This window comes from Trichechus manatus, unplaced genomic scaffold, assembly GCF_000243295.1.
Source record: "Trichechus manatus latirostris isolate Lorelei unplaced genomic scaffold, TriManLat1.0 scaffold00172, whole genome shotgun sequence".
Lineage (NCBI taxonomy): Eukaryota > Metazoa > Chordata > Mammalia > Sirenia > Trichechidae > Trichechus > Trichechus manatus.
Window position 1 is genome coordinate 5,614,139 of NW_004444108.1, and position 9,592 is coordinate 5,623,730.

The 9,592-nt window shown below is 35.0% G+C and overlaps 1 protein-coding gene across 1 annotated transcript in view; it reads right to left on the reverse strand.

Moving 5' to 3' along the window:
• KHDRBS2 (KH RNA binding domain containing, signal transduction associated 2) overlaps positions 1–9,592 on the reverse strand; it is a gene marked incomplete at its 5' end in the record, with an annotated part of 440,115 nt that overhangs the window by 243,173 nt on the left and 187,350 nt on the right. The window lies entirely within an intron of this gene.

The following is a 9,592-nucleotide window of genomic DNA, read 5'->3' on the forward strand; positions in this document are numbered from 1 at the left end:
GTTCACTGGTAGAATTCTTGCCTTTTATCTTTCATGTGGGAGACCTGAGTTTGATTCCTTGCCAATGGACCTCATGGGCAGCCACCACTCTTTGGTCAGTGGAGGCTTATATCCTACTTTGATGCTGAATAGGTTTCAGCAGAGTTTCCAGACTAAGACAGACTAGGAAAAAAGGCCTGGAGATTTATTTCTGAAAAATCAGCCAATGAAAATCTGTGAATTACAACAGTCCAATCCCTTGCGCATGGGGCACCATGAGCTAACAACAACAATGTCCATTTAGATTGTATTCAACTTGGAATTTATTAGTTCATTAATTTATTAATTCCAAATAAAGATATATTATTTTAATATGTATCAGTTATAGTTACTAATGGCTATCCAGAAATACATAACTTAACACTTATATGCATGCTAAAACTTGGAACATGATAGTTAAATTCTGTTTTTCTTGTATTTCCTTTTTATTTACTGATTAAGTAATTCATTCGGTATTTATTGAGTGCCTATAATGTATCAGGAGCCCTGGTGGCGCAGTGGTTAAGCATTCAGCTGCTAACCAAAAGGTTGACAGTTCAAAGCAACCAGCCACTCCTTGGAAACCCTGAGGCAGTTCTACTCTGTCCTATAGGGTCACTGTGAGTCAGAACTGACTCAGTGGCAATGGGTTTGGTTTTTGATTTTTGTTATAACGTATCAGCACTGGAATTCCAGGAGTGAACCAAATTAATAAAGATTCTTACCTGAACTGAGCTAAAATTTTAGTGGTGGGGCAGTGATAGATAATAAGCAAAAAAGCAGAAGAAAAAATATATCAGGAGATAAAATGTGCTATATTTAAAAATAAAACAATGAAAGGAGATAGGAAATGCTGGAGAAGGTGACAGTAATTTCAGTTTTAAATAGGGGTGAATCAGGAAAGTCCTCATGAGGTTACTTGTAAGCTAAGACTTAAAGAATGTGAATTGAGAGATCAGGGTGAAGATTTTGTGGTAGAAGTGTGTCTGTCATGTTTGTGAAATATCAGTGTGGCCAGTGTGGCTGGGGCAGCTTTTGGTCTTTACTCTCAACGAGGTAGGACTCATTGGAGAGTTTAGAACAGAGGAGTAACCTGATGTGATGTATCGTTTAAAAGTACCACTTATGTTCCACTGCTGTGTTGAGAACTGGCTGTGGACAAGCAGAGCAGGCAGAAACAGAAAGAGCAATTACTAGGCAATTGTAACAACCTGTTTATTTTTGGCCTAGCAACATGGTGCCCAGGCAAATCAAGACACATGGAAATAAACCCAAACATGGCGGAGGAGAATTTCTATGTATTCAATAACAATTCATTTTTTTCTATCTACTTGGTTTAGACCACTCTCATTAGCCCTGTATTGGTAATTGGGTAGGGTGGTCAGGCTTTCATGGGATTAATTAATTAAAAACAAGAGCATAGTGTAGGTTTGGGTTTAAAACTGTTAATCCTAGTGTTAAGTCATTTAATTCTTTCACTTTAATGAATGTGTTTTTTATAATGTGGTGCCTTGAACAACATGTAGTCTCATAATTGAATTGGTTAATTTGAATACTTGCAAAATTAGCTTGCTAGAAGAGTAATCACTAAGATTTCCAACAAAAGGCAGAATAGTTCAATCACCGTTCTGTTTCATAGGTATGTACTGTGTGCAGTGGTTTGCAGAAATGTTTTAAATCACTGTGCAACAGTAATTATGTTATCCAACTTACATCATTATAAGTACTATCCAAATGTTTTAATTTTTTTGATTTTATTGTAGTAAAATACATAGAACAAAAATTGCCATTTTAACCACATTAAGTGTATGATTCAGTAATATTAATCATATTTACAATGTTGTGCAACCATGACCACTATTTCCAAATTTTTTCATCAGCCTAAACTGAAATTCAGTCCCTCTTAAGCAATAACTCTCTATTATCCCCTCCCCACAACTCCTGATAACTACAAAGAATTTTTTGTCTCTATGCATTTGCCTATTCTAGATATTTCATATAAGTGGGATCAGACAATATTTGCCTTCTGTGTCTGACTTTTTTCACTCAGCAGAATGTTTTTAAATTTCTTCCATGTTGTATCATATATCAGAACTTCATTTCTTTTTAGGGCTGAATAACATTTCATTGTATGTATACACCACATTTATCCATTCATCTGTTGATGGACACTTGAATTGTTTCCACCTTTTGGCTATAATGAATAATTCTGCAATGGATATTGGTGTGCAAGTATTTGCTTGAGTCCCTGCTTTCAAGTCTTTTGGGTATATACCTAAGAACGAAATTGTTCGACCACATGTTTAACTTTTTGAAGAACTTCTATGTTGAACTTTCTGAAGAACTGTTAAACTGTTTTCCACAGTGGCTGTACCATTTTACATTCCCAACAGCAAAGCATGATTGGTCCAATTTCTTCACATCTTCACCAACACTTATTATTTTCCATTTTTCTGATAATAGCTATCCTAGAGAAGGTGAAGTGTTATGTCATTGTAGTTCTGATTTGCATTTCCCTAATGACTACTGATGTTGAATATCTTTTCATATGTTTATAAGCCATTTGTACATCTTCTTTGGAGAAATATCTATCCAGCTTCTTTGTCCATTTTTAAATTGGATTGTTCGTCTTTTTGTTATTAAGTTGTAGGAGTTCTTTATATATTCTGGACATTAAACACTTGTCAGTAATATGATTTCCACACATTTCTCCCATTTTGTAGGTTATATCTTTCTTGATAAAATCTTTTGATGCACAAATGTTTCTTTTTCTTTTTCTTGCCTAATTGCTCTGGTTAGAAATTCCAGGTTGGTCAATGTTGAACAGCAGTGATGAGAGAGGGCATCATTGTCTTGTTCCTTATCTTAGGATGAAAGTTTTCAGTCTCTCACCATTGAGTATGACATTCATTGTGGGTTTTTATAAATGCCCTTTATCATGTTGAGGAATTTTCCTTCTATTCCTAGTTTGCTGAGTACTTTTATCATGAAAGAGTATTGGATTCTATCAAATGCCTTCTGTGTCATTGAAATGATCATGTGATTCTTTTCCTTTATTCTATTAACGTATGTTGTACATTACATTTGATTTTCTTATGTTGAACCATCCTTCCATTCTTGCGATAGATTCCACTTGGTCATGGTATATAATCCTTGTAATATGCTATTAGATTTGATTTTCTAGTATTTTGTTGAGAATTTTTGCATCTATATTTGTAAATTATCCACACTTTCTCAAATTTGAAAGCAAGATTCAGAATTACTGCCATGGGGGTGTCCAGGAATCATAATAGACTAATTTATGATCATTTATTGAGCACATACTATGTGTTGGTAATTATTACAGGCTCTCTAGTAGTTGGAGACTTGGTGACACAGTGGTTAAGAGCTACGGTTGCTAACTAAAAGGTTGGCAGTTCAAATCCACCAGCCGCTTCTTGAAAACCCTATAGGGCAGTTTTACTCTGCCCTCTAGGGTTGCTATGAGTTAGAATCAATTTGATGACAATGGTTTTTTTTTTTTTTTTTGGTATTCGCTAGTAGTTACAAAGATAAATAAGATTTTACTTTCCCTTCAAGAAATTCATTGTTTTGTAGGGCAATAAAATTTCTATTAAACACATTAGTATTACATTTATTGAGCACTTACTATGTCCTAGCCAATTTGCTTTGCATGTATTATAACTCTAATCTTCACGTCTATAAAGTAGCTAGTAATATTGCCATCTTAAGAACTATGAAACTGACACTTAGACTAAATAATAGGTCTGCAATTACACAGAGTATAAATAATTATAAAACCATAATTATTTATCTGGAAATAATTATGAAAAAATGTCTTAGTGTTATAGAAAAAGTATTGTGGGATTATAGGGGGGTGTGAGGGCATGTAAGGAGGAACTGTATTAGAGGAAAAAACATGTACATAGGATTCTGGGAAACAGAAAAGAGGCAGAAGGGTATGACTAGCAGAAAGAAGTATATGCACAAAGAGAAAAATATTTTTAAAAACACACACTGTGTAAGAAGCATTAATCTCAGCTAGACAGTGGTGTGAGAGTGGGTGAGCTTGGAAAGGGAAGGAAATGAGCTTGGTAAAGTAGTTTTAAGCAGATTGTGAAAATATCATGCTTAGGAGCTAGAAATTGATTCTGTAGGCAGGGGGGTTACTAAGGTTTTTGAGTAGAGTTTAAGTGCCTTCAATGGAAAGAAAATAGATTAAAAGGGCATAGAATTCTATCCTAAGGTAGTAACTGTAAAACGTGTTGACAGATGGAAAGTATCTTTCAGAGTACAACTTTGGAGACACTAAACCAGGGAAGCATGGTGGCCTACCAGGCAGGGGCTCACAGCACTCAAGGGACTGCAGCAAACTCGGGTGTGATCTGGGCCAGTAACAATCTTTGAGGAGTCTTAGTGAAGCAGCAGGGACTCAGGATTATTGGTCATGCATATTCTTGGTACTATGTGGCATTAGGATGGGTATTGAGATTGTGAGTTTGGAACTCAGGAGAGAGTTTGAAACAAGATTTTTTGGTGTCATCAACAAGTTGTTGAGACCACAACCTGGAGAGCCAGAGGACTGAATGAAGAATGTGCTCCTGAAAGAAAAGCTTGAGAGACAAGTGCACTTCAGAGTAAACCCCATTAACTGGATTTCTTACCTTCTTCTCTCTGTGTGTGTGTGTGTGGTCACTCGTGTGTGTATAATTAAAAATTGGGGGAGAGGGTTTCTAACAAGTCTCTAGCTTTCTGATCATTCAGCGACTTCATTAACCTTAGCAACCCTCATGTAGACATTTTTCTAAGAGCAGTATCTGTGTTGACACAATTTAGCTCGGGAAAAACTGCCTACAGTTTAAAATATGGCGGACAATTTAGATTACTGGCTTTGTCAATTATTAGATGGTTACATAGGAATATGTGCTTTAATTTTCAGACAACAATAATCTACATAATAGTAATAATAACAATAATAATAGCATCTACCTTACAGGATTGTTAGGACAGTAAGTGATAATAAATTTAAAGCATTAACTTGGCACATAATAGGTTTGTAGATTCACTTCGCAAAAAAATTATAGAATAGTTACTATATACTAAATATGCAGGTTTTATAGTTAAGTCATTCTTTTTACTCCTAAGAAGCATAAAAATCTTAGTTATAAGCTGTCCTACAAAATATAAGGAAAGTCATATCATGGCAGTTATTACAATTTGAAAGGATATTCTCAACTTAAGGAGCCCTAGTGGTACAATGGTTAAGCACTCAGCTACTAAACAAAGGTTGGCGGTTCGAACCCACATTAGCTCCAAAAATCTGGCAATCTGTTCCCACAAAGATTATATCCTTAAAAACCCTATGAGGGTGGTTCTATTCTGTTACACGAGGTCACTATGAGTCGAAATTGACTCAATGGCATCTAACAACAACAACACTCTGAACTTGTTGTTAGTTGTCATCAACTTGGCCCCCAATCCATGGTGACCGAATGCACAAGGGAACTTTCGTCTTAGTCTGGAAGATCCCCTAAAAGCTGTTCAGCATCATAACAACATGAACGGTGGCCGTGCATGAGGCACATTGGCCAAAAATTGAACCCAGGTCTCCCACATGGAACAGAAGAATTCTATCACTGAACCAAACTCTCAAGTAGCTATTCACAATTTCAGAGTGGTGTTTGTTACCCAGAGTGTTATAGAGACTAGAGACATCGCCTTCTAAATCTCCAAGCCAACTACCCTGGGGCTAGCACTCATTTTTTTAAATAAAGAGACTAGCATTCTCCTACCTCAGAAGTAAAAATTCCTTAAGTTCCTAAAGTAAAGAATTAATTGCTCAAACTCCTCAATCTGCCCCTTGAACACCCTAACAATTTGGTGGCCCAACGGAGTCCTGTGACCAAATTCATAATCCATCACTCTGAAAATGCAGGTTGACTCAATTTACAATAAGTGGATGAAAGTATGTTATAATTCATAATACCGTATAATGTACATCTGTTGCATACAAATGGGAAAATACAGAGATGAGACATTTATTTTAAATCTTACAGCTGAATTTTTCAATCAGCTATAAAATTATAGCATGTGATAGATTTGTATCTACATATATAAAAGAGGTTATGAGAACAGATAATTATTAAAGTTTGTTTTGCAGATGTAGAGATTGACACTGTTTACCTTTCCTCATTGGGCTCTGCCTAATCTTGGATATTCCCTACACATGAAGTGTCCTTCTGTCGTCACAGGAAATGCTGGCTACCTTCTATCCAGTGGTTGCACTGGTGAGCAAATCATGTTCGTGCATTTACCTCATTACATAAAATGCTATGAACTCCCACAGGACAAACGGAAGTTTCCTTTAGAAACCAATGTGATTGTCATCAATCCACATTTTAATTGTCTATTCAAATTCAGTATCTAAACAGTAATTCTTTTTGGCTTATACATTCAAATTTATACTTTCTTAGTAACTGTAGTCACTGGAACTTATTTAGTGTAAAGTGCTAAGTGAAAGCTGAATGAATTCAAGAGGAAATCATTCCTTATTCCACCTCCTTGTTTACTATTCTGCAATACTCAGAGGAGAAAAAATACTATTTTCATGACAAAATTATAAAATTGCTGTGTGGAAACAGGTTAGCAAAGAGGAAATACGAACCTATGTGCATAATTCCCATTCTGTTGAAGCATGAGTGTTTTAGGTACTAAGTTATTCATGTTATTTACAATGATCAAAAATCTCACACATTTACTTCATTTATTTAACTCTACTCACAATATAGTTTCCAGCATATTTTAAAATGATATAAACATAACAACTATGTGCTTTAGTGGTGTGGTGCTATATGACATGGTATCAAAAGAGGACTAGAGTGAGATCATTATTTTTAATGAAAAAACAATTATTTGTACAAAGCAAATATATTTTCTTGGGTTTTTATCATAATTGGAATTTCTACCAACACGCTTAAGGCATAGAAAATTTATGATTTATACCATATTTTTGGCTGAAAAATTAGATTTCATGATGCTTTGGAAGGATAATGTAACTAGGATTGTTTGTTGGGCCATAACATTTAATTATTTCTGATTCCCTTTTTCAATGTTACCATTATATTTTAAAGACTACTGGTGCTTTTGGTAGTGAAATTTGAAAACAAATAGTATTGCTCATTACCAAATATCATATCTGAACAATTACGTAAAAATTACAACTCTTTTACAAGCATAGTCTCTTCCTCTAAAACTCACTAACAGAGGGTCCCAATTAGCTAAGGAAGCACAATACCAATCTATGGGAAAGTTGAATGTAGTGCAGTTTTGCTCCTGTGTGGTCTCAAACATTGCCAGCAAACAGAGTGGAAAGAAGTGCTAATGTGGGCAGCCATAAAACAAGAGTCACAGGGGATTAGAGATTAGAACTCAGGAGTTTATCATTTTATTTGAATTACAAGTGCTAGCTCTACGCTTGAGTATGTAACAACTTTACCATCTGTTACCAAATTATACCTTAGTGAATGGTAACGTTTTATTGTGTGTAGTTGTAATAAAGCCACCCATTGCCTAACAGTCGATTCTGAATCATAGCAACCCTATTGTACAGAGTAGAACTGCCCCACACGGTTTCCCAGCAGCGGCTGGTGTACTCCAACTGCCCACTGTGCCACCAGGGCAGCTCTGCTTACAAACTCAATCCAAAAGTACTGGCCAACATTAAATCCTTTTTTTTTGGGAGAGGGTCAGGTAACTATTATAAAAAGTATTCTAGAATAATAGTATTCTGGCCATCCTCATGAAATCAAACTTTTGCATAGTGATGCAAATACCAAGTGCCAGTAACACTTATTTCCCTTTGTTGTTTGGAGGCCTTATTCTCCATATTGCAATATCCAGTGGTGTCTGGTCGTTTCAAAAGTGTTAAAGCTAAGTGTTTAAAACACTCTTTAACGTTAAAAGAAATCTATCCAATTGATATCATATTCTACCTGAGTCAGATGATTGTGGAGTCTTTTTAAGTAATTATCAGGAAAACAACTAAGGAGGAAGATTCTAACTTTAAAGATGGCTGCACCTAAAAAACAAAATCTTCAGATTGATTTCTTCAGCTGTCTGGAACATGTGTGGGTGTCAGCCAAAATTGAAGTGAACATCACTTCTTCTTTCTGCATGAATTTGGCTTAAGGAACATTTTCTACAATACCTAATTTCCTTCATTTTGTCATCTTAACAGCAATATAATATGAGCCTGCCTAAAGACCATTTTCAACCATCTGGATACCTATGGGTTATTAAGACACCCTCGATCATTCATATTCAACTTACTGCAAAGTAGGGGAAAATATTCAGGGATACAGGGAGGATATTAGCAATTTGGAATGTATCATAGGGAGTGACAAAATTGCTCACCAAAAATGGATTAATTTAGCAGGACTCCTTGATGTTATTAAGCCCTTTACCATTATCATGAAATATAATGAAAACCACACTATGAATCTGAATTTGATGACAAGCAGAAAACTGACAAGCTAAAAGGTTATAATAGTATTTTAACAAATCTTTAACAGAGTAAAATTAATCTGTATTAAACTACAGGTAGATATATAATATCTTCAATACTGTTGAATAAAACCATTGCCTTCACTAACTTTTTGCATGAACTTAAGCATGTCATCTGTGTGAGCTTCCTCAGTCTTCTCATCCATTAAATAAAAAATCATAACTGGTTTATTTTTTACACCACTCTCCTTCCAAATCTAACATTCTTGCCATTGCTACTTTTAAACGCAATGAAAAGTGAAGTGTTGAGAATGGGTCAAGTTTTCATAACTGGCAATTCTAATAGGAAATGTTCAAGAATAGTAACTTCTAGTTGTCATTGTGTGCCAGTGGTGGACGCTCTGAATGAATTGGCATGTGATAATGGACTCATAAAATCCCCTAAAGAAAGATGATCAGTGACTGTAAGTCTAAATGAGACTACATATAAGGGAAGAAAAAGGAGAATCATAATGAGCACAAAGGGGAGTTAACTGAAGGCAGAACCCTTGAAGTTAGTTCAAGAGTTGCCTGGATGAAGTTATGTATCAGGCTTCAGTATTGTTTTATTTCTTTTCAGTGTCAAACCTAGTAACATATTCTGAACTCAAAGTAAGATAACTTAAATTTAACACATGTAATTTTTCTACTCAGGTGGGTTGACATAATCTGCTGACAATTTTTGTTTCAAATATGGAACTCTTCTGCATATTTGAACCCCCAATATTTTGCAAAATAGTTTGAATCAACAAATAATCATATTACACATACATAATAAAACATTTTTCAATAGATGTCTATAATGACAAAAACATAGGTTCATATTTTAATAATAACATAAGACTTGTGCCTAACATAAGACATTGTGCCTAAAATACCATCCTTACTGAGTTTCGTTATAAGAAACTATGGTTTGATTCCTTTACATATTATCATACAATAAAAGATAAATAAAATTGATTTAGAGTATATGGTTATAGATCCCTAAACCTCTGATAGTCATTGAAGCTTTAAGTAACTGGACTTTTTCTAA